The following is a 26614-nucleotide window of genomic DNA, read 5'->3' on the forward strand; positions in this document are numbered from 1 at the left end:
AGGGTTTTGATGCAGCTGTACTGACACATAATATTACCACGTGAACACACATATGCACATTATTAAAAATAAATTTTAGAAATTACTAAAGCAATGCTGTAGAGGTGGCTCAGTGATTGAGAGCACTGGCTGTGCTTTTAGACATCCCGAGTTCAAGTCCCAGCAATCCCATGGTGGTTCACAATCATCTATAGTAGGATTTATAGATGCCCTCTTCTGGCATGCAGGTATGCATGCAGATAAAGTACTCATACACAAAGAAATCAGCAAATCTTTCTAAAATGAATAATTCTAAGAGAAGATGAAGAAGGACAAGGAAGTAGAGCGTGAAGAAGTGAAGGAGATTTGCTTTAGAAAGGTGGTTAGTTCAATTTGGCTTTCTTGTATTCATTACTCCCACAATAATTTCTACTAAAAAATAAATGATCGTATTTGTCTGTTGCACTCCTTTAATATACTTGGGTCAGTTCTGTAGCAAACTACCAGCTGTCAGAACCATATTGTGGGCTAGAGAGATGTCTTATCACTAGAGAACTTACTATTCTATCAGAGGACTGGAGTTCGAATCACAGTACCCATATTAGATAGCGCACAAGAAACTATAATTCTAGCTACAAAGGAGCCGACAACACGCAGACATACATACACACATCACATGCCCACAAGCACACATACATTCCATAAATAAAATAAATCTTTTAAAAATACCATGTAAAGAGAGCGCAGTGAGCAATCAAAATGGAAAACGGAAGAAAGAAGAATGGAAAAAAGCAGCCTTGGGCAAACAGTCTGTATAGATTTACCAAATTTTTGGAGGGTTTTTCAAGACAGAGCTTCTCTGTAGTTTTGGAGCCTGCCCTGGAACTCGCTCTGTAGACCAAACTGGCCTTGAATTTATAGCCTCTGCCTCCCAAGTGCTGGGATTAGAGGTGTGCACCCGGCCAGCTACAAATTCAAAAAGAAAATTTTTATACTGCAAAAATTTTTAATGTAAAATTTCTTTACTATTTTTAAAGAAGCATTTTGGGATAGTTGAATTCTAAATGGAACAGCATGTTGGGAGCTCATCTACCTTGGAACAAGATAGACAAACAAAGACAAAATGAGATGAAGAGGAAAGAAACCTACCCACTTCTCAGCTATTCCTCATTTACCTAAGTCCCACTCATTGACATGCTACCTTGTTTTCATAATTTAAGTTGTCGATTTGACTCAGGAAGATTTCTGCTGTTCTTAAATAAAAGTCGCATTTCCTCTGAGCCTAATAGTTGTCTGTCAGGCCCAATGATAGCACCATGAATTTAAGGAATTGCTATTACTACTCAGTAAGGAAGGAAGTGGACGTGGCTAAACTCCAGAATGGCTGGGGAACTAGGAGTCATTTGTTGTTCCCTATATAAAAATAAATTCATCAAATGCAGAATTTTGAGACAGGGCTTGAGCTTCTCCTAACTTGATATGGAACTTTGAGATTTAATTTTCTTTTTGGTAAAGTGTGACCATCTGCCTCTGTCTAAAGACACCATTCAAGCTCTTTTGAGTTTCTAGATGTACACACTTTCTTAATCGCTTCTCTTACTTCCCTCCCACACATACACACACCCAGCCATGTACATAAAATATTGAAAGAAAAACTACTTTTTAGCCAAACAGGCTGCTGCTTATTATTACAATTTCTCTCACAGATAATAATACCACACTGGCCCTTTTTGATCTTGTCAAAGCTTCAGTGATTCCTCAAAGTGATGAAACCTCAGAAAAAAAAAAGAGAGAAGAAATGGGTGCCATGTTTTTTCCTTTCTTCTGTCTTTTCTAAATAGTTTGTACAAAAAGCAGTCACGTCTTTTGGTTTTTTTTTTTTTATTGTTTTGTTTGCTTTGGTTTTTTGATATAGAGTTTCTCTGTGTGTCTTGACTGTCCTGAAACCCACTCCATAGACCAGGCTAATTGCAGCCCACCTGCCCCTACCTCCAGAGTGTTGGAACTAAAAGTGTGCACCACTACTGCCTGGCCACTCTCACATTTTAGTAAATTAAAGGTTTTTTTTGTTTGTTTGGTTGTTCAAAGATAGAATTTTAAAGAAAAAACAGCATGGGACTTCTACATTTTTCCATAAATTTATTTTTTCTCATCTATTTGTGTGTATTTATGTAAAAGTGCATTTGTGTGTGTGTGTGTGTGTGTGTGTGTGTGTTTGTGTGTGGAAGAGAGAGAAAGAGAGAGAGAGATTCTGGAGACTGAGCTCAGTCTTGTACATGCCAAGCAAGCACTGTATCACCGAGTTACACCCCCAGCACTAGACTTTTACTTCTTGAATAAATGATCAAGTCCGATTTGAACTGGAATACTAATTTTCACAGAAAAGAGTAGCGAGAATACTATTGCAGCATTTAAATTACGAGGAAAATTTATGCACTAGTGCTGTTTGGTTAATTACAAACCTTTGAACTTTAACTTTAAACAGTACGCTAATTTACAGGAAAATGTCTTTCACAACTTACATACCATCTTTCTATGTTCATTTTCAAGGGCTTCTTATAGAATATATATCAAACAGTTTTGAGAGACTTATTTCTCTAGTTCATTGCCTTTGAAATATTTGGCACCCTGCACCTTTAATAGGAATACATTGTTCTTTTACCATATGCCAATTCAGCATAATCGCAAACCACATATATTTGCAAAAATACATATCCAGGGGTAAGAAACTTAAATACATTATTTTAGAAATCAGGACCAAGAGTTGGGGAGATGGCTGAGTCAGTAAAGTGCCTGCCACACAGCATGAGGTCCTGAACTGGAATCCTCTGGACCTCTGCAAGAGCCAGCAGAATGGTTGTATCTTTAACCAAGGAGCTGAGGGAGAGGAGACAGGAGAACCCTAGGGCTTGTGGCCAGCCAATCTGGCCAACTGGTAAGCTATGGACTTAGTTTAAAACTGTCTCAAAAACCAAGGTAGAAAGCTACTGAGCAAGACAGCTGACATCAACCCCTGGGCTCCACAGGCACATTTGCTGGCATTCACACATATGTACCCTCAAACACATGCTCACACACACAGTACATACAAGAACATTTAAAGCTATAAAAATCAAAACAAAAATATTCCCACAAATAATTGTTACATATATGCAATTGAGCTGTCATTTAAATCTATACACCCAAAAGCTACATTGTTGGGCTGGAGATGTGGCTCCAGGGTAGCATGTTTACCTAGCAAGTGCAAAACACCATGTTTGATTCTCGCCCTGAAAAAAAAGAATTAAAGCTACCTTTTACTTTACTTCTTTTAAAGACAGCTGTGCCTAGGTCTACTAAAAGAACTCTGCTTCCATGTTTACTATGCCGTGAAATCTCTCTCTGCACTGATGAGTCTTGGAAGCCATTCCTTTTGCCTCAAGCCATTTTTGAAGTAAGCAAAGTCATGGAATATCTCTTCAGACTACACAAAGTAAACTAGCCAACCACCTGACCTCCTAGAGGTGGTGGTACAGAAAAGAAGTACAGTGACTCCCCACCCCCCAGGCTGAGCTCGGGTGTGCAAACAGAGGCAGCTCAGCTTTCACAGAGGAGCAAGACACTGGCTGAGGTGGTGGTGGTTGCCAAACTGCCTCCTCCCTCACCCCACATAAATCCATGAAGTGAGTTTGTGGATTGGGCTCTACATTTATACCCAAAGGAAGAAACGTGATCTCTTTCAGGGCATCACAGTGAGGACGAAATGATCCTGCACTGGAGAATGACACCGCCTGCCAGGGTACCACAGTCTGAGCTCTGTGCTGAGTGTTCCTCGTGGCTGTGGCAGACAGACTGGAGTGCAGGAATTTACTGTTTCTGGAGGTGACAACTCTCAGTTCTGCTATGCTTTAACCAGCAATACTGACTCTTCCCCTCTGTAAGTTAAAAACTTAGCAAACTGGCTGAAGGAGAACACTTACTTTTTTCATCTTATGTTTGAGCATGGATGTTGGTGCTAAAGAAATAATAATATCTTTCCAACTGCTTACTTCTTCAGAGACAGATATTAAGAAAGATAATATCTCTAAGTAGGGGCTGGAGATGTGGCTCAAAGTTAAAGGCACATACTCTTTTCGCAGAACAGAATTCAGTTCTCAGCACCTAGGTCAGGTGACTCACAACCTGTAACTCTACTTTTATGGGATCTGATGCCCTCTTCTGGTCACTACTGGTACCTACACACACACACACACAAGTTCAAAAATAAAATAAAATAAATAATATAAAATACTTCCACTTGTACTTTTTTAGTTTTGTTGTGATATCAAAGTTAGCTTTTCTTGTTTATAATTACCAAGACAGACGGCTTGAGGACTTGTTATCAGCTCCAATGACTTCCACTCTGAAGTGGTGGTTGATTTGCAGTCATCCGTATTTGTTTTGTTTTGTTTTTCTGCTCACTTTGACCTAAATGATGAAGACCCTAGAGTTCCTTGGTCTTCAAATTATTTCCTGCTTTGGAGCAAACTAGGTACAAGGACCACTGGGTATAAAATCTGAAAGACCTAAGATATATGATAACTCTCAGGGACTTTATATCATTCAGATATAAATGTATCATTCAGATATAATTGCATGTGGTTTGATTTGAACTGGAACCAGAGACCGATTAGCAGAGGACAGCCGGAGACAGAGCAACCTACGTAGTGGCATCTGCTTGTTCTCTTGTCTGTTCTCACCAGTATCTCAGGCCCTCTCTGGTCGTCAGCTGCCTCACAGCTGCTGTGTTAAGTTTGTTTTTTTTTTTTTTTTTTTGTTTGATAGATATCTTGTGAGTTAGGTGCATTGAGATGTGTTCACGTGGAGCCTGTTTGGTGCACTGCAGTAAGGGAAGAGAGAAGATCTCCAGCCCTGGAGTAGAGTCAACAAACATGACATGCTATACACACTGAATTTACAATGAAGCACCCCATTACCAGTGCTTATGTCTTGCATACTTGCATACACATACCACATGCAATAATACTATTTTTAAATAAAAAATAACACCCACAGCAGTAGCATTTTATGTTAATTTTCTCCTAGACACACAAGATATAATGTTTACACAGCTTGGCTCAGGAGTTACCGTCTGTTCAAAATCAGACCCCACCTGCGTTTGAAACTGCTTCAACTTTGAGTAAGTCATCTCATTCTACTTAGCATGTGTGCATTTATAAAATGAGTACATTAGATCCTCCCCCTCACAGTCCAGTAGTACCTGACATAGAAAAAAAAATGGAAGGAGAGTTGAAATATTCCCTATATTGATATTTTATTTGTGATCTAACAAATAAAGCTTGTCTGAAGATCGGAGTGTGGAGCCAGCCATAGGAGGTCAGGCAGTGGTGGTACAAACCTTTAATCCTGGGAGGCAGAGGCAGCAAGATCTCTGTGAGTTCAAGGCCACCCTAGGCTACAGAGATTGATCCAGTCTCAAAGAGAAACAGAGCCCTATGGTGGCGGTCAAACCTTTAATCCCAGTACTTGGGAGTCATGTAGCTTGAATCTCAACACTAGCGACGGAAACAGAAAGGGATATGGCTGTGCAGAGAGAAGAATATAAGGCAGGAGGAGACAGGAGCTCAGGGCCTTCAGTCTGAGGATTCGGTCTGAGGATCCCTAGAGACAGTTGGGCCTGAAAATTTGGTAGAGGTAAAAAGTCTCTCTAGTAGCTGGTTCCTTTACTTCTCTGATCATTCAGCATTTACCCCCTTATCTGACTTCGGGTGTTTATTATTAAGACCAATTAGGACTGCCTACACATCCCAAATATGCCCAAGGTTCCAATGGACACTTATTCCTCAGAGGCTTCTGAACATATCTTAATTTAACACAGAGAAACATGAATGATTTTATGTGCTCATAGGGTGCACAAACACCTATCAGGAACTTAGGTCCGTATCCTTGAAAGTGATTCATCACAGTCTTAGCCTGTATCTAATACCTACTTAATTTCCGAGAAATATACTTCATTTCCCACTTCCTGGATTTATATCTCGTCCTAGTTTTCCCACACTGAATACAATTTGTCACCAGCCAGGCCGGACCTTGTCTTTTCCTCTCCTTCAGTGTGGTCATGCACCTTATTGTTTTTCATTATCACTCGGTGATATCGACTCTGCTACCAAAATAGACCTCACAGAGGAGAGATAAGTTGGGCACTTTTTAAACATACAGATAAATCTTCCCAAAGCTTAAAGCTCTTGAGCTAGGAACACACACACAAACAAATTAAGGACCTAGGAATGTAGCTTACAGTAATCACCTAGCACACATAAGGCCCTAGGTTTAGTCCCCAGTACTTCAAAATAAAGACAGCCAAGAAAGAAGACAGCAAATGAATGATTGCCAAACAGATGAAAATGAATGAAAGAAGACAGACAGACAGATAGATAGATACACAGATAGGTAGGCTAGCTCTTAGGCAGAGAGACAGATGGATAAGCTGACGTAGGAGCTGCTCACTGCCTTCTCCATATATGGTCACGACAGATATTTGTATGTGGACGTGACACACAGAGGAACTCTGTTCTGGGAGAAAGGTGAACTGAGCACTGTAGGTCACCGCAGGTTAATGGAGGACAGGTCATCCCGACTTGTCCTTTTTCTTCTTGTGTTTCTGATACAGGAGGAAGAAGAGGATGAGGAGGAAATGTCAACTACAATTTTAAGCAACCCCTGAGGATGCTCAGGTCAGGTCCCTCGTGACTGTCACAGCACAGAGCCTTCATATCAGCTGCCCCCACTGCTGCTGGCCGCCCTTTCTCTGTCAAGTCACCAAATCTGGACACACAGGCCCCTCCATTCATTCCCTTCATTCTTTCCTTCTTCAACCTGATCTCATCCCTTTGCCTCCAAGGATCCTCAGTGTCAGACCCGTTCATTAGGCTGAAAGTATTTCAATCTTCGTGTTTCCTTTTATTCCTTACAAGGCTAGCTTTCCTTCCAAACTCATTTCTTCCAGTTTGCCCCTTGACTTCCTTACTGCTGATGTCACTGTTTGGCAAAGATGGTGTCTGTTATTTTAGTTCTCCGAGGCCTTTCCTGCTTGATTCGGGAGATTGCCTCTAGAGTCAGCAGAAGAGGTTAAACGGCAGCAGTGATCTGGCCAGCATGTCCCAGGGATGACTCTACATGCTATATTTGATAAGTGAGCAACAACTTAGAATTTTGAGCTCCTGGGAACGCAATGATTCAGGAACTTGAAAGTCAAAATCGTTTTTTTTTTTTTCAGGCTGAACAGAGGCTCTTATCTGCAATCTGCTGTCACGGGACAGGGAGAGGGAGAGGCAGGGGGATCTTAAGTCCAAGGGAAAACTGGACTAACTACATAGCAAATTCCCAGGCCAGCCTCAAAAGTGTAAGATTTTTGCCCACAAATAAATCTTGGCTAAGAGTGATTGTACGACTAATAACTGAGCACCAAAAGAGATGGTTTTATGAACGAGAATATGGCGAGTTTCACCCATTGATTCATTTATTCATTCAGACAAACTTCCTTCCTTGCTGGGTGGGATAATGGCAGCTACAAGAGGAAAACACCTACTTCCCTGGAGAGTTCATCTGAGAACTAAGTTATTGTTCGCTACAACTGCAAACTGTTTGGGCCTTTTGATTTGAGAAGCAATCTTGGCAAAGGCCAGGACTGATCTAGAGCTCTCTGCATAGCCGAGACCTTGAGGTTTTCTCCAATGCTGGGGGTTGCAGGCATGTACCATCATGCCTAACCTGTGGCAGGCTTTTTTTTTTTTTTTTTTTTTGTCCATTTGCCACTCCTCCTGTGAGGCCATTTGAAGGCAAAGTGCAAGAGAAACAACAGATGCTTGACTTGAAATGTTGGATTGAATTCTCTTTTCCTCAAAATGGTTTCAATTAGGATGGAAACGAGCTGGATTTGAAAAATCAAATGCTTTCTTTTCTTACTTTCATTTTCTGTTTCTTTCCCCAGTAGGATGAAGGTTTAGTTAGGTGAAGAAGAGAGAGCTGGGGAGATGGCTCAGTGTGTAAACAGCTTGCTGTGCAAGCATGAGGACATTCTATCAGATCCCAGCACACACAGAAAAGCCTAATGTGGCGGGCCATGTCTCTAACCCCAGTTCAGGGAGAGGAAAAGATTCTAGGGGTTCTCTGGTCAGCCAGCTTAGGCAAAACAGTGAGCTCCAGGTTCAGAGAGAGACCTTACGTTTTAAAAAATATGGAAAATTATAGAAAAAAATAGTTGATATCAGACCTCTGATCTCGATACAGGCAAGGGTTCCTGCACACTTATCTATATAACACACAATGAAGAAATAGATATTAAGGAAATAAAGAACAAAAGAAGAGAGATCCATGTATTAGACAATAACCAATAATAAGGGAAACTGTGTTTCCTAGTACATGCAAGTAACTAAACTATGTTTAAGTTCTTTTTTTAAAAAAACGTTTCATTTAGAATAAACGTTTTATGCTCAACCAACTCTAGAGGAAATATATTCCCAGTTTAAAAGAGATAGGAAGTTGAGCAAGTGAACACAGCTAACAGGTGAAGACCAGGCTAAGGCCGAAGCATGGAACCCCTGCTGATATTATAATAGGTGCCCCTGCCTTTTAAAGATCCTTCACGAAGAAAATACATGCAGTCAACGCAGGCAGGCCCTGCAGACACCAGTAAAATGTACACCGCATTGGCGCTAGCTTATGTTTTATATATTTCCTAGATAATAAGATATTTGAAAACAAATTAAATTTTTATCAAAATCCTGGGCAAAGTTTACAGTTTTCTTTTGTGTGCTCAATTTTTGATAAAATTTTAATATTTATATTTTATATTACAGTAGGAAAAAGCACCTATTCTTTGATTTCAAAGTCAAGAAAATTTTTCATTTTGAGGACTGGCTCTCACATGAAAGATATTCAAATAATCACGACACTGATAACACTAATTTGATTGAATATTGCTGTCCTCTTGGTTAGAAATATTGAAAAGCTGTTTTCACTTAATTTTTTTTCTTCACTTAGAAAACTACAGTCTCCAAAGGTAATCCAGTCAGGGACTATATTACTGTGGGTTTTAAAGAAACTGTTGATAAGTCCGTGTGTATTTTATATGTACCTTTAAGCTTACATGCAAAAGCTTCCATGTTTTTTAAGAAATAAAATGCCATTCTATAAAGTTTAATTAAGCATATCTAAGTATGATGTTTTAATGTGATTAATATTATGTGAGGTTGATTTTAGGCTAGGGGAGTGAAATGCGTAGCCTTCATCTCACTGAACTGAACTCAGTTTCCATATTTCAGTGGTTGGCTCTCGAAATATTAGACTACGTTGCCCAGTCATCTGTGTTCTAAAAGTACAATGACTGCACCGCCCAAGGAAGGCTCACAATTACTTCTTCTAGTACTGCATTTCCTTTTAATTAACCTTTCCCCACCTCCTGCTCCCCCCCCCCTTTGGCTGTTTCCTCCGTCTATGCTGGCCTTGTTCCTCAACTTCATGCCACTTTGATTCTCTTTACTCTTGTTCCAGAACCTAGCATCTTCCCCTTTCTCCCTCTTTTCCTGCCTTCATTCCTTCCTCCCCTCCTTTTTTCCCCCCATTGTGATTTTCCTTGTCTCATCTTCACCCGCATCTATCCTCTGCCCCACAGTTCACAGGATAGCTGGAAGACTGGCCCATATCCTAGCAACATAACATTCAGGTTTATGTGGGTTTTTTTTTTTCTGCATATGAAACGTATTTCCCCCTTTTTGTGGTAACAGAATCCTTTCACCGGGTCTTTCTTCCTCTTGTTCCCCAATCCATCACCCCACCTTTCCACACTCAGCGTGCAGGTTCTGACCTTCCCCCTCTATTACCGCTGAGGGCTCGGCCTCTTTCATCCCTTCTGCCGCATTCTTTGCCTGCATTTCTTCTTTCAAAAGCTCTTTGGTTCTGTTCCTAGCAGCCGATCCTCTTGATATCCCATCTAGGGAGGGAGTGTAAAGGAGAAAGCCCACCGAACGGCTTAACTTTCATATAGTAAATGGGAATGTTGGCTCGAGCTGAGCGGCCGTCTGTGCAGCAGGACAGTCCGTGGGCACTACGGGAGCACAAAACGTTTGAGTCATGTCTGTGTGTGTCTGGATTCCGGATCTGTGTCTGAATAACACAGATCTGCTTGTCTGAACCCTGTTACGATTATTCAGTGCAGCTACTCAAGCCCAAAGGTATTGAAGCTCTAACAGAAAGGCTGCCAAGGCAGAGAGTTTGACTTAAGTTCACAGATACAACACAAAGGAATAAAAGAAGATGGTTTAAAGCTGTGGTGTGTTAACAGCCACTATCTAGAAGTTAATAATAACTTGCCATCTCAGATACGGCTGCTAAATAACCTACAAATTATATCAGAGCTTTTCTGTCCTGGCTCACATAACCCTTTTAAGATGAATATAATTTACTTATTAGCACTATATATACAGTGAGATCTTCTTTAACAGCAGAAAATGTGGAATAATTGGCATCTTGTCAGAGAAATACAAACAAAGATTCCCTTTATTAAAGTGATCTCACCTCAATATTAACAGTTTACAGGAATTAATACCACTTTCCTGGATGTGGGCTAACAGTTGTCTTTATCCAACACTAACCTACATTGGTTGGTAGAAGTTATTTCCCGCAGCGAACTCAACTTCAGAAGACATTATACAGCTAAAGTCATGGCTCTCAGTATGAGACCCTGCCACTTGGTAGAAGGGTGGAGGTGGTGGGTAGACACAGGTAGTGGAAAGCGTCTGGCATTGTTGAATTTATTGTCATTTAAGGGGAAGGTCCCAGCATGATATTGCACCTACATTCCTGGGACAGTGCTGATCAGGAGAGGATGCTGTCATGCCAGAAAAGCCTAGAAACCCTACTAAGAACCTCTGTAGCACCCTGGAGTCTTGCTAAGAGAGCTAGGTAGAGTGGCTCTGACCTTGAGTTCACAGGGTCTGTACTGAAGTGGGATCTCTGCGTCATTTTACACACATTGTCTACCCTCCAACATTTCAGTTAACACAACCAACTACTTTTCCACGCTTGTATCCTCTTCTTGGGCAAAGCTGGAGCAGAAAACCAGAGCCCTAAGAATAGCAGCTTAAAAGACTTTACCAGGACTCCTTCTCTTTGCTCTAGGCAGGAAACTTTTCTTTACTGGACTGATTGTTTTGTATCAAAAGTACAGGAAATGATTTGGTAGACTCTGTCAAACCATTATGAATTTTTTGAGCAGCAACTGGACATAGGGTAGCATGTCCTTATAGTAGAGAATATTGAGTGTCATTAGGTGCCAGCAGTTGTTGCAGATGTGTTGACATGTGTGATCATATGTGTATGCTATATATGTGTGTGTGTGTGTACAAATACACACACAACCATCGTATATGCCTTTTCTTCTTTCTTTTCTTTCTTCCTTTTCTCTTAGTTTTTCAAGACAGGGTTTCTCTGTGTAGCCGTGGTTGTCCTGGAACTCACTCTGTAGACCAGGCTAGCCTCAAACACAAACACAGACATCCATCTGCCTTGCTTCCCAAGCACAGGAATTAAAGACTTAGTACAGCCCCACACTTGACACACCTATTATTTATTTATTTATTTATTTATTTAGTCATTCATCTATTTATTTTGTAACAGGTGAAAACTGAGGCACCAGTCAGTTAGATGACATGCCTGGTGTCATGCAGCATGTGACAGAACGAGGGGCCATTTGAGCAAGATCGCACGCTCAGCCATGAAGCGTACCATAGGATAAGTGAGTTAATTAATTCAACTCTTGTTGTCTGGTGTTGTGGTTTTGTTTTCTGTCTGTCAGGCTTGCTCTGCTGCATTGGGCCATGAATAAATGCTTTGTCTACAGTTGCTAACACAAAAGCCTTTTCTATGAAAGCTCTTTCTCTTGGCCTGATTATTCCAAAGCAGAGGCACCTGTGTTATCAGAAGGGCATTAGGTCCCTGGGGCAGCAGGCTTAAGAAAGCACCCAGTGGAATGAGCGTCATCCTCAGTAGCCCGAGCCCTGCTGGCTACAACCCTATAACTGGGTTAATTGTTATGATGGTGGCATTCAGAGCAATGATCTCTGAGGTCACGAGGCCAAGGGTTTCTGGTAAAGAGCCCAGAGTTCAGGGTGTAAGGTGAGGCCCAAACAACAAGAAGAAAATGAGGTCAGCCACACAAGTGTTGGAACACCAGGTTGCACTAGAAAAAACAAAGGTTAAAAAAAATGTCGCACACTGTCAGGCACCCTGGAGAACGGAGACAGCCACGCTGCTGAGTGAGTGATGGGAAAGAACAGGACCACACTGGGTGGGTCTCTCCTGTACTGCTTCCTAACTGCCATAGCAGCCAATAGGTGCTAAAACTCTGCTCCTTTCCTGTGATTCCTGGCAGTGAACACCCTAAGGAACATGCCTTCATTCCCATCCAGATGGGGCTCCCTCTACAGTTCTCTGGAAAGATTTTGGCTTTCCATTTTGCTCTTTGGTGGCATTGTTATGTTATGCTGTCCCTGTGGATCAAGAGTTAGGGTGAGGCTTTCGAATGTCTTCCTAGCAGCTGAGAGTGATCTGGTAATTGTGTGACAAGGTGAGCCTAGCTCTAAGATCCCACCATGCCCCCAGCTGTAAGAATCAACACCCTTGGACGGCCTTGCTCCTGTTGTATTGTTTATCAGTTAGCTTGGCATTCAGTCCTGACCTAAATCCAGACCTGTGGCACCCTAAAACCACAGTTGGGCAATGTTGATGCATTTTCTGCATTGCAAGGTGCATGAGTTTGTTTGCTTCATGACTTCATTATTTATTTAAATTTACTTCTAAGGCTGTTGTGGTCTATCTTTCCAGACTGAGATTTTGAATTCTAAATGGGGGTTTAGTCTGTTCCCAAGTCTCTAGTTCTTTCTAGTATATCAAAGCCTTATTTGATGATTTGGACAAAAACTATTCTATAGGGTAGGTATATCTTGCTTGTCTTGTGGAATAATAGATACCTTCTGAGTTTTGTAACTATAAATAAAAATGCACACATATTGTTTTGATTTTAACCATGGTCAGACCTTAAAAAGTTCTCATTTCCAGAGTTCTGGAGCTGCTAGCTGCCTTCCTGGTCAGCGTCTTTTATTCAGACCATAATAATGGTATTTTGAGCAAATGGAAAAATAAATGTATTATCTGACCTTGAATGTGTAAATGTATTAAAGAAAATTGACCCATAAAAACATGCCTTCTTTTCACAGTTCACATTTATAAATGAGGAGATCTCAGCTCCATCACTGTGACAGAACTTTACAGGAAGAGCCCAACGAGGCGTAAGACGCAAAGTTGGGGAGAAAACTTGAAATGTCAATCCGTGGAGCAAGTATGTTCATGGATTTCAGCTTATTTATAGTTTCCTGCTTTTCCTCCCCTAGCCCCACCCCCTGGTGAGCACTCTGAGCCAACCACAGTGTAGGAGGAAGCAACAATCAACCAAAGATCACTAGTCACAGAGACTTGGGTTGGAGAGAAAACCAGGGTCAGACACAAAATGTGAGTCTGGTGTGTTGTTGCATGCTCTGGTCCTAGCACTGAAACGGGTGGGTGCAGACATTCTTGTGAGGCCAGTCTGGCTACATACCTAGTTCTAGGGCAGCCTGAGCTGTCCAGTCTCAGATAACAAGCAGAACCTATGGATTCATTCAACAGAATCAAAAGGAAAGAAATGAATGACAGGAGTCCAGCAGGCAGGAGGGTTAGAGAAGTATGACCTTTTTTCTCTGTTTTCGTGGTGGGCTGACACTGGGGAAGGAATCCCCTAGAATATCAGCAGAAGTTGCCTTTCTACCTGCCTCTTATAACCACTCTTCTTAACTACCTACATGAACCACCGTCTAAGTCCAACGTGTAGCCTTGGCTGACCTAACACTCTGTAGACCAGGCTGGCCTCGAACTCACAAAGACGCCACCCACCTCTGTCTCTGGAACGCTATCATACCTGACTGTGGCAATGACCTGACCCCTGAGTTGGCTCTTGCTGCTGTGCCTCTCAGAGAATGTTACTTACACCTCTCCAGACCTCAGTATCTTCATGATTAGAGGACTGAGAAGAGAGCATGACCTTTTATACCATAGCGAGTGAAGCAGACAAAGAAGTCACTAGTACAAGGTAACTGTGTTTGCTTTTCCCTATTACTAGAACTCCTTGCTTTCATGAGATTGAGCTAAAAGCAGAGAAAGATATATAATTGATAACTGAATATTTTAGGTAAGAGAGTGAAATAAACACCCTAAAATGAATCATAAAAGTTCACTTTATTTCAGTTTGAGACCTATTGTTGATTTGTGTTTTATCTAGCATTCTCGGCTAGCAAATTCTAATAGTTACTTTTCATAAGCGTAAAAATTAATTAATTTTGCTTTTTCTGTGTAGTCCTGGTTGCCCTGAAACTTTCTCTGTAGACCAGGCTGGCTTCGAACTCAGAGACCCACCTGCCTCTGCCTACCTGGTGCTGGGATTAAAGGTGTGTGCCACCACCACCCAGCTACATCTTTTTATTTACTACCTTTAAAAGGTCCAAAACTCCCAAGTGTTGTCTTCTCAATAAGGCGTTACAACAATCACAGCTGTTGCGGTAGTTCATTCACTGTCTCTTTATTCCGGGATTTCGGTGAAGGAACTGGGCTTAAAGGATATGTTAATACCTGTTTCTGTTACCGTTGTCTTGGTCTTCATTATGTCTTTAAGGTTATATTGGCATGTAAGTGATACACAGTTAACATGAAGTATTTATTAGTAATGATATCAGCAGAACTCTAAGACGAGCCAAGTTAAAGGAGCCTACCTCATCTCAAGCATTTCTCTGACAAGGATAATTTCACAGATATTTATTGTCAAGCTATTCATCTGATGGATTTCTTACAGCTGGCATACCAAGAGATTTTAGGGAATACATCAAAGAGGGCTGCGGGGGTGGATCGCACATTGTGTTCTCTTAACAATAATTGGCAGCCGGCAGCATTCCTTTCCTCTGCGCTGACTCTGACCTGCTCCAAGGTTAAAATAAGGAATATGTGATCCAGTGCTCGCTTCCCTTTGAAAATATGGATTTCTCACAGTCAATGAAACCTGCGTGCCCCTTGACTGTGTAAACAGCAATGAGTTGGCTACTGAGAAAATCAAGAGAGACAAGCTAGTGATACTCTAATGTCTCTAGAGAGCATATTAGCATTAGGCCTCAAATACTTTGATCAAGGAATCTCCTTCTAGAGTGTAAGCACTGCAGGGTTCTGTCTCTCTCTCTTCTGTCCGTTTTCTCAAGGGTCTGTGCACAGTATTAGATAGTAGTAGTAAGTGATCCTTAGTGGAGGAGTCAGCTGCATGGTGTAGAAAAACCCCTCCCCCATCTGGGAGAAAATACATTTTTTTTTCTTAGTCAATAGTGATAAATGGTAGGGAAAGTCATTGAGCAAAACTCAGAATCAAAGTAAAACCCAGGACACCTAGGCCATGCTGCCGCGGGCAGAAAGTAAGAACTATCAAAAATGCAAAGAGATGGCAATGGAGTTCAATGGTACAGGATTTGCTCAGTATGCACAAGGCCCTAGGTTCAGTGAAAAATCAATCAATAAATAAGCAAATAAAAATGCAGACTGAAACAGTTGTGAAATGAGGTTATAACTGCCCCCCCCCACTACGTTGCAGGTCATAAAGCAATTAAAAGTTAATATGAGCACAATATATCTGTTGCAGTAAGAATTACAGAGTAATTGAAATATTAAGATAATTTCAAAAAGAGGCACAAACTCACAGTACTTGTTTTGAAATGTTTCTTGTTGAAGAACATACATTTAAAATCAAATTTTGAAGAAGGAAGCCAGCTGTAATGGCACATATCATATTAACCCCAGCGCTCAGGAGAGAGAGGCAGGCAGATGCCATAGTTCAAGTTCAGCCTGATCTATAAAACAAATTTCAGTACAACATGGGCTACACAGAGAAACCCTGTCCTCACAAAATGAAACAAAACAAAACATTTTTTCAGAAGAAGGCAGGAAAAATCACATGAAAAATGTTTTTCAATAAAGTTTTTTAAATTTATGTGTGTGTGTATCTGTGCATGTATGTGCATGTAAGTAGGTTGCCTACAGAGACGAGCAGAGAATATTGGGTCCCCTGAAACTGGAGCTGCTGGTGGTTTTGAGCCACCCATGTCAGTTCTGGGAGTCAAACTCTGGTCCTCTGCGAGAGCCCCCGAGTGGTTTTCCTGCTGAGCATTCTCTCTAGCCCCAGTGGAAAGTATTTCTCTTGAATGCATGTAACATAGAAACATCTAAACAAGCAAACATGATTTAGTGTATGTGCCAATGTTCTAGAGTGTATTAAACATAGCACATGGGTTCATTTCTGTAAATAATAACCTTGAGCTCCACTAGGAGGGAGGCTGACTCAGATAATAACTTCCTAAAGTCAAATTATTGTACTTGCGCACACAGGCCTTCTTAGTCATTGTTCACAGCATAGCCACCTGCGAGGGAGATGTTGAGGAAGTCGTAATAAGCAGACTGTTTCACTGCAGCTTGGGGAAATACACTTCTAATTTTGCCCAACCAGAATCATGGAAAGGGTGACTGTGATAGCATAGAAGGGGTTTCCTTTGAATCACAGGTTCTGTCTCTATACCTTAGGAGAAATAGAGAAACAAGCCAATCACTATTGAAGATTGTTCTTCACTAAGAAGAGGAAAACAGCATAAGCCTCCCATTATCTACATCCTTGGGGAAGGAAGGGCTTGTATCAAGACTACACTTTTCAGGACAGTGGTTTTTGCCTTGTTTGAAGCATTCAGAACTGTGTGTTTACTAAATAAATGACACTTTACACATTTTGGACTAGAGTAGATGCTGTTATAACTGGGAAATCAGAAATTTGCATGCTAATCTCTCTGCTCACATAATGTGCAGCTGACAGTTCAGCCTCTGCAGATATGGTGGCAGATTTCTGAAAATGAGATAAAATAAAGCAGTTGGTTAAAGCAGTATAAAATACATAAAATGATATGTGCTACCGTGGAATTCTTCAACCACGTTTATGATATATTTTGGATCTTCTAGTTAGAAAAGTTTGGAGACCACAGAGCTGGGCTCTTCCTTGAGTCTGTGCTGACAGTCCTGGCTTCCTAGGACCTCGGGATTAAAGAGTGTATAGGTAGATGTGATATCTGTGGCTGGCTTCGGGCTAGATGCTCATGGAGGTGAAAGGTGAGTCCCATCAATCATTAAAGGAGGCTTTCATTTCTCTTGTGTTTCCAACTTGAACACAAATCCGAACAATAGAAGCAATGAAACCCAGCATGGCCGTTCCTGGACATTCATCACACGCTACAAGGACTAGAGAATGTGGTCAGACTGCTTCTCATTAACAATGGCCATGCTTGATTTAAGCACTATAGTGTTCAAGTGTTCACAGGTGTGACCTGAGTAAGTTATTTCTGCGTGTGTGTGTGTGTGTGTGTGTGTGGTTTTTCAAGACAGAGTTTCTCTACGTAACAGCCTTGGCTGTCCTGGAACTCGCTTTGTAGACTAGGCTGGTCTCAAACGCACAGAGATCCACCTGCTTCTGGCTCTCCAGTGTTAGGACCAAAGGCTGCCACACCTTCAAAATAAATTCCCTTAAAAAACAAATTCTAAACAAGATTGGGAAGATTAATCTCAGAATTTAAATGAGAATGAGAAAATGGCTTAGCTTGCCCTACAACAGAGTTTGACAACAACAGAATCTAAAGAATAAAAAATATATCATGGACCACAAAGGAGAAAAAGATTTGATATGGACTTATCAAATCACTAATTCAGATTAACCATTTTGCTAGTGTGGCTCTTTTTGTTTGCTTTTGGCAGTGTCTCATGAGGCACAGGCTAGCCACAAATTCACCGTGTAGCTAAGGGTGACTTTGAACTTCTGTTCCCCTAGCTTCTAAGTTACAGGCCCACACCACCATACCTGGTTTGTGCAATGTTAGGCATGCATACTCTGGCTTTGGGCATGCTCAGCATGCCCTCTATCAACTGAGCTCCAGTTTTGTCATTTTGCCTCCTATAGAATGCATAGATAATAATGAGTTATCTCAAAAAAAAAATGCCTGAAATGGCATTTCAAGTGGTAATTGTGTTTCTTTAATTTTTTAAAAGTCAGCTCCTTTAGGGCAGAAAAGTACTATAAGAAAACAACTACTAAAATTTTTACATACAGATGCGTAGTAAAAACTAACCACAAAGAGGGGCCTTATATTTAGAACAAAAACATCGAGTTGGTGGGGGCTGTTCTTATAATTGCTTCTGTAGAATCCACGATGCCCAGTGTAGGCAAACAGCAAAACATTTAAATTGAAAAGTAGACACAGAAAATTTTAGCATTAGAATTAAAACCGATGTGTTTAGAGTTTCCTAATTACCATAAATAATTAAAAACCAGTAATGACTGTAAGATTATTTAAAGTATATATTTCTCAGGTCTTGAATTACTACTACATGGCAGGAAGCCTTTTTTTGGCTCCCTTTGTTCACCAGTATCTAACAAATGCAAGTGTTGTGACATGGAGCTTTAGAGGAAGCTATAATCCTTGTAGATCTTTAGAAGGTACCCCCAAGTCAGTGATGAGTTAGCTCTTGGTCCATATTTGAACTCCACGATCCTTCCCTGCTCTCGGGGTATTTTGGACTTGAGGCAGAGGAGCAATACCCACGCCCAAGGAAAGTGAACCTGATTCACTTTCTCCAGCGAACTTGAAACAGGAGCACAGATTATTAAGGCCTATAAGGTCCAGGTTTGTGCTAAAGAAGAAAGAGTTCGGAAAAGCCAGCAGTACCCAGAGGGAAACTGAGTAGGGGCAAGGGCAAGAGGAGAAGGGCTGATGTCAAGGGAATTGAGCAGATGTTCTAGAGAGGTTGCCCCCATGGTGTCCCCATAAGTTTTATCTGGAGCTTCTACCTTCTTTTCTCTGAACTTTGAGATTTCCTCTATTGGGGCAAAGGCGAGGTGCTGGGATAAACTCTCCAGTCTTGTGCATGCTCGGCCAGTGGTCCTCCACTAAGCTGCACCTCTAGTCTCTCTAGGGTTTGCATAGAAATTCCAAGTTTTGCTTAAGTACTAGATTGTGAGTTCAATGTAGGATATGGAGTAAAGGTAAAATTTTGATGAAGGAGGAAGATTTCCATATCAGGGACAGATACTTCGTCTTTTAGGTTTCTTTCTTTGGGAATTTGTTAAAACAAACTCACAAGACATATGCATATGTATATTGCGTGAGTGTGTGTGTGTGTCCTCGGGACTGAACCCAGGGCCTCATACGTGTTAGGCAAGAGCTCTACCACTGTGGCACACCTTCGTAGCCCTCATCTTACTTTTCGTTTTGAGACAGGCTATTATTTAGTTGCTCAGGCAGGCTTTGAACTAGCTCTACAGCCTATAAGTAGGTCTTATTTTCCTTCCTCAGCCTCCCATAAGCATCTCAAAAAGCAGCAATGAGATAAAAAATGTCCAGTAACTTCTGTAGGTCACATGATTTTTACTAGACCAGAATCTGATTTCAAGCACATAATTGGATTTTGTTTAGTCAAAACTTTAAAGTTTTGTAACATTCAGCCAAAATTCAAAGCTACAAGTTTCTTAGTGTATAGAAATTGTTTTTGCCCAAATAAGCATGATTTGACACAACTTGTACTTTCAGGAGGAATAAGTTAAAATAAATCTGTAATGAGACACCATCCTCTGTCTACAACTCTAAAGATAAATCAGAAGTCTCAGAGTTGACGAGAATTTAAAGAAATGAGTTCATCTCCTGCTTGCCTGCCTGAAATTCGAAGGGAACCGCATCAATATGCACTCAGCAAACACTTATTGAATGTATCCCAGATGTCAGATACTGTTCCAGGCTCAGATATTCAGCAGTAAATAAAATCCCTGCCAGAATGCTGAAGAAAACCCACATCCTTTTAACAGCATCATTGCCTTTCTCAGACATACGTTGGATCCTTGTAATAGAAGACCACTCAGTCATTCGGCATGCTGTGCTGGCATTGCCAGGTGAAGAGAAGCTGCCAAGGAGTCTCTACAGTGGGTTTCCTCCCGGGAAGAAAACATAGATAGAGGAAGTGTAGCTCAATGTTTAGTAGGTGCTTGGCATGTGTGAGGCTCTGGACTCAATTCTCAAGAATTGAGAAAAGCCCACTGCCAAAAGAACTCAAAATAATATTAATACCATCAGAAACACAGACCAAAGCAAAAGGTGGTTAAAGCTGTATGTTGGCATTTTGGATAACTTTTCTTTTTTCTTAGTTGTCTTAGTTTGTTTGTTTTTAAAGACAGGGCCTTATATGACTCTTGCTGTCCTTGGACTCACTAGGTGACCTTGAAGCCAGGGTTGACCCTGGGAGAGGACCCTGGCAGGATTATCATTGTACAAGTTTGATGCTGACGGTGACTAGAAAATGATTATTGTTTTTTTTGTCTTCGGCTGAGTCTGTTGTAAGAAAAATGCATGAACTTAAATTGTGTCCCATCTATTGCCTTTTAATTTTTCTTTTGAAAAGTACAGGCGGGATGGGGAGATTGGTGAGGAATTAAAGAGCACCTGTAACTGTGACACTCCGGAAACAGAGGCAGGAGGGTTAGACACTGGAGATTGGCCTGGGCTACTTAGTGAGAACCGTCAGGAGTGTGCAGCCTGGCATAGGGAGGATAGACCTTCCACCACAGCCTCTAAAAAGAATGTTTACAGAAAAACATTAATTCAGTTACAGGCAGGAGATGCTGAACAAAAACTTACCATGGTGAATCCTAAAAACCAAACTTAATGTCCATAATCCTTTCTGTATTCATTTTAATTCAGAAAGAACAAAGCAACAGAAAATTTGTAAGGTACATGGTGTGAACCACGTAACAGGAAGTTCAACCATTATTTCAAAAGTTGGTAATGCCAGGAGGTGGCTGGCGCACGCCTTCAATCACAGCACTGGGAGGCGGAGATAAGTGTGGCTCTGTGAATTCTAGGCCAGCCTGGTCTCCAGAGAGAGTTCCAGGACAGCCGGCGTTGTTGCGCAGAGAAATCCTGTCTTCAAAAAAGCAAAAGGAATTTTTAAAAAGTTGCTAACCTCTCAAGTTTGGAGTATTTAGAAGAGTGTGTGTGTATTGATCACTTTTTTGGCATCTAGATGTCCCTGGGGTGGAAAAATAGGAGTGCCTCTCCCAAGCCCATTCCGCAAGCTATGAACTCAAGTGGATTGCTCCAAAACTCAAACTCTAGCACTGTATACACGATTACATCTATTTTCCTTATATTAAAATTTCCCCAAATAAAATTCACAATGTTTCCTTTGCCATATTGGACACATTTCAAGCAACAACAGCATCGAATGACAAATAGCTGTAATACTGGGAGAATCAAGTTACATCTAATTGCCCTTATCCCAGAAAGTTCTCTTGAACCAAACTATGGAGCTTCAATAAAACTTGGAAGATCCCACGTGACTGACCTTTCATTAAGTGACTTGGAACTCAGCTCGGGTCAGTAAGGATCAGGTCTGTGACTTTGGGAATACAAGGGGAAGATGTTCTCATGGCTGTTTAAATTACAGAGAGCAGAGGCAATTGGAGAATTACTTCTTCCTTGGAGGATGCCACATGAGTACAAGATGGAAGAGAACGACTCTTGGCAGAATGAAGATTATATCTGTAGCTACGAAAGCTAGCATGTTTCCTTCTTGCTCAAGATAACATGGGTCAGGTCTGTGGTTCTGATGTACAACTGAGGGAATATTGACAGAATTTAACACGCATAAATTGAAAAGGAGTTTGGTGGTCTATCTAATTGATATGGCCTGCAAGGCACCAAAGTGACTCTGAGGCTAAGAATCAGGTCTTGAGTCAAATTTTGACGGAAGTTCAAAGAGGAGAGTCATATGGAATTATACAGATAAATGGATGCTATTGTCTGACAGCAAAGATAAATAATTTACTTTCTGAAATACTATAATCAGAGAGAGGGGTTTATTATAACTGACAGCTTCTTAGGATCTTGTAATATGATATATATTTATACTGGTCTATAAAACTTGGAGGACATTTCCCCCCACATTTACAGGGCACTTAGATTTACTAGATTTCCTTTTCACTGGGCGGGTGATGGAGAATATTTGTTACATGCTTAAAGTGCCTTTTGGTTGATTTTGGCGAAGCTTATTTTATCTAATGACTGCACTAGACAGTCCTTTATGTCGAGGAGTAGTCATTCATTTATTTACATTTCCAGGGGAATGAATCTAAGCATGCTAAGTAAGTGCTTCACTGAGCTACATCCTTCTTTCTTTTTGGATTTGCACAGGGTCTTACTAAGTTGCTGAAATTGACGTGAACTCACTCTATAGCCTTCCCAGGTCTTAAACTTGTAATCCTCCGGCTTCAGGCCTCCCAGGTAGCTGGAGTTACAGATGTGTCTTCTCTTGCTCAGCTTAGAGTAGTACTCTTAATGACATTGCCTAAAGAAATTTATACATGACTAAAATTATGGATATCATACTTAATTTCCCTTTTCACCTACTATGAACTATTTTGATGGTCAGGGAAACACTTCAGTGATTTAGAGTGAAGGAGCAGACCAAATATAAAGAACCAGCTTACTGTCATTACATAAACCCCACTTTCCTTTCAGTGAAGGCCTTTCCGGGGACATTTTCCGAGCATCTGTTGCACAGAGAGGAGAACCGTGGCCCCTAAGCCAAGCTGAGTTCTCTGTTTTCACTCTGATGATCTCAGCAGCGGTGCTGTCTATGCGCATGGTCATGATATTTCCACAGGAAAGCACAGTGAACAGAACTGGAAACGCCAAGAAAATAGATTTGTTTCTGCAGACGGCAGGAGAAGGGATGGGGTACCTGGACATGTTTCATGATGCAGCTCACAAAATCCTGTTTGCTCTGCTGTTCAGACTTTCACAGGCCAGAAGGTAGAAGATTGCCTGTTTACAGGACGACTCCCTCGGGAATCAGTGGGAGATGTTCAAACACACTTGAAGTCAATGTGCTGACAATGATCAGGGGAAAAAAAGATGAACCCCAGGAGCATCTGGGCTGTGTACAAAGAGCCATCACATCTCAGACTTGGGAAGTGATATATGACCCACCTGGAAAAGTGCATTTAGCTTGGATAAGCTTGATTCCAGAAGTACAGGGACGGTTGGAGAGAGTTAAGAGAAAACTGTTTTGAATGATGAGGTGACTAGGGAGGTGAGGTTGGGAAAGGGGCTTGGAAGGAAAGATTAAAGCGACTGACCAAGGAACTTTTAAGATTTGACATGATAAGAGCCAATAAATATTTGAGAATAGCAAATACCAAAGAGACATTATTTGGAGTAGTCAAAACTATAGCAAGAAAGCAATCCTGCAAATGCCAGCATTCTGGTACTATAAGGGGAAGAGAGCAAAATGGAAAAAAAAAAAAAAAACAAACTAGTTACTCTGGAATATTCTCTAGAGAGTGTAAGAAGCTTTAATTCATATCCCATTTGTTGCAAAATAAAAAGAAAGCCCTGGGTGTTGGGGGAAAAGACGATTATAAGGGATGGGTGGTGGATTATGTTACTGGAGACATTCTCTCCTGCTTAGTATTTCTATAAATCTATTAAATACGAAGCACTAATTTATGTTGAACCTTGCAGTACAGTGAGGTTTAAAGCAAACTTTGAAAGAACCCATTATTTCACAGTTTGCCCTTGGATCCCTTACTGTCACCGGGGAGAAGACAGTTCTTAATCTGCTGTTTTTCAAAAACAATTCAATTAAAAATAATTAAAAAAAAATCTGAAATCCTGCCCATAAGGGTTAATAGCTATAGAGGTGTCCAACCGATATTCAATCACGAAACCTCAAACGCTCTTTTCATTAAGCCACTGGTGTCAGTTTTTTTCCCCTAGCTAAACCAAGATAATTGTTTTGGGGCTAATTTCTGAGGCCATTTAATAACACCGCCTGCTAGACTTTCCATGTAAACTCAGCAAGTAGACGCATCCGGAGTAATAGAAAAATACTTGTGCTCATTTTATAGCTCAAAATTATACTTTTCTGTATGAAAGAGAACTTGCTGTTAGGAAGTGGCAACTGCCGTCCTGACCAGGCTGGAGAGGTGGGGCTAGCAGACAGAGCTGACCATGCAAGAAAGGTCCGGCTCTCCATGAGGATTTGCATGTAAATTCCGTCCATTCATATTTTTACAGATAATGACATGGATACAAAACACATCAAGGACTTTTCTTTTTTTTTTTTTTTTTTTCTCAGTCAGAAAAATGATGAACAGGGTACCCAAAAGATGCTATGATACACTTTGACACTGGTCATTCATATAAACGGGCTTCGTGTTTTTCTTCTTACAGGTTATTCTGAGTGCTACTTTTAATAGTTTATTGCTCTACAGATTATGACTCAAGTGTGAACGTGAACTACAATAGAGGTCATCGTACCTTTAGTTTTGCTAAGGGACACATTTTGCATTGTTTTCTTAAGGAAACATTGCCCATCTTTTGGAAGAACTGCTGTTCTTTCTGCTTGAAGGAAAAGTAACACACATTCTCCAAACCCTTGGCAGGGCCAGGGAGGTATGCTTTTATAATTAACTAACCACAAAATTAAAATTATGTAGATTGATCCATAATTATTCTTTCGTGTAATCTGCGATGACATGTAAGGGTAAAGGTATGTTTTTGAAAAGCAGGCCTCCAGAGAACATATGTTTTCAGGTTTGCAAATCCGCCTTTCTCAGCAATCGTCAATGACTATAACAGAAACAGTCAAGAAAAATGCTCTGTTGGGCAGCATATAAAATGCATTTTTCTCCTGCTACTGTCGTCTGCGTTCCATATATTGTCCTGTGAAATTCCCATCTGTGTCAATGGAGAATCCAGGCACTGGGAAGAGGAAACCCAAAACTCTCACAACAGTGACAGACATCTCCAGGCGAAGCCAGCATGCAAACCAAGTATGTGCTTTAAACCTGAGGTATTGTGGCGATCCATTATCCTGCAAGAGCAGCTGAACTCCAGGCCTGTGAGCATTTGTACCCAGGGATGACTAACACACGTGGGATATTCCCTTTGCTATGTTCAATAGTTTTAGTCAAAATAGGAAGCGTACCTACAGTTCACCTCATGCCAAATCAAACAAGATTAGTCACATGAACTATGCCTCACTGATAGATGAATTCTGAAAGGGAAATGTCAAAACATGACACACGGCATTTGATTTGTAGTTAGCCTGCAGGGAACCACGGTGTGGCTCTCTCCAAAGGAGAGAAAAACGTGGCCAGGGGTCCAGGGGTTCCCGGAAACAACTTCAGAAAGTCATACATAACTGGCTCCTAACTGTCATTTAAAAGGCCTTTCTCTTGGAATAGCTGAATGCACCCAAGTGTTCTTGGAGCGTCCATTTTCAGCCCCCGCTTTGGGAAGTCCTGATAATTCAGAATGACAGGCAGAAACAAAAACAGAAAAATGACAAGGATCAACAGTGGAAAAGAAGCCCACTCTTATTGTAAGGGCACTAAGTCCTTCCACAGGCTTCGACAATCACCTTCAAGTCATATCCGGTACAGTCTTCAGAACAGTCTTGTGAGGTAACTCTGCTCTCCTTATTTCAAGAGGAAGAGTGAGAATTGTGATGCGTGCGTGGTGTGTGTGTGTGTGTAGTTTGTAGAGACTGATACTAACTGCCTTCCTTAGTTGATCCTTTTCTTCTCTCTCTCTCTCTCTCTCTCTCTCTCTCTCTCTCTCTCTCTCTCTCTCTCTCTCTCTCTTTCTTTCTTTCTTTTTTCCTTTGGAGACAGGGTCTCTCATTGAAACCAAGGCTTGCTGTTTTTCTAGACTGACTGACCAGTTGACCCAGGAGCTTTAGAATTCCCTGTCCTTGCCTACCCCCAGTTAGGGTTGACAGGCACACATTGTGCCTGCCTTTTAGATGGGATGCTGAGGTTGAAACTCAGGTCCTCATAGCCCTATGGTAAGAACAATTCCCTTGCCCTATGTATTTGAAAATTAAATGCTGATTGATGAAGTTTGACTTGACTCTACATTTAGTGTTTTCGATGACTTCAGACAATGTCCTTCTCTCCACTCTTGCACATGAACACAACAAAATGTACCTTACCTTCTATATATACTTTTGGGGACAGATATTGATTTTCTTGTGTGTTTTTAATCCTTTAATGCTGCTTTTGGTGGTTTTAGGCCAGTTTAGTATAGGTTGTAGATTCTAATTTTGTTGTTGGTGGCATTGGGCAGTTCTTTGTATGATCCTGATGAATCACAGTTGATTATAATGTGCCTGCTTTTTACCAAGATATTTTGTTTTATCTCCCTTAGTGCCAACCACATAGGGATGAGAAAAAAAAAAAGAGGTTTTCTAGTTTATTGCTGGATTATAAAACTCTGACACGAGCTAATGACATCAAGAAGGATGAAAATATCCAATGAATGCAGACCTTGTCTGTCAGGTCCCGGGCTGGACGGTTTGTGAACAGGAGCTAACACAGTACTCATGACAGACAGAGCCATGTTATTATCACTGTTTGACCCATTGCACAATGGCCCTAATCCCTAAA

The 26614-nt window shown here is 41.0% G+C and overlaps 1 protein-coding gene across 1 annotated transcript in view; it reads right to left on the reverse strand.

The window, feature by feature from the left end:
* Nucleotides 1-26614, reverse strand: part of Adgrl2 (adhesion G protein-coupled receptor L2) — a 614888-nt gene that overhangs the window by 217647 nt on the left and 370627 nt on the right. The window lies entirely within an intron of this gene.

Source organism: Chionomys nivalis, chromosome 18 (genome assembly GCF_950005125.1).
Source record: "Chionomys nivalis chromosome 18, mChiNiv1.1, whole genome shotgun sequence".
Taxonomy (NCBI): Eukaryota; Metazoa; Chordata; class Mammalia; order Rodentia; family Cricetidae; genus Chionomys; species Chionomys nivalis.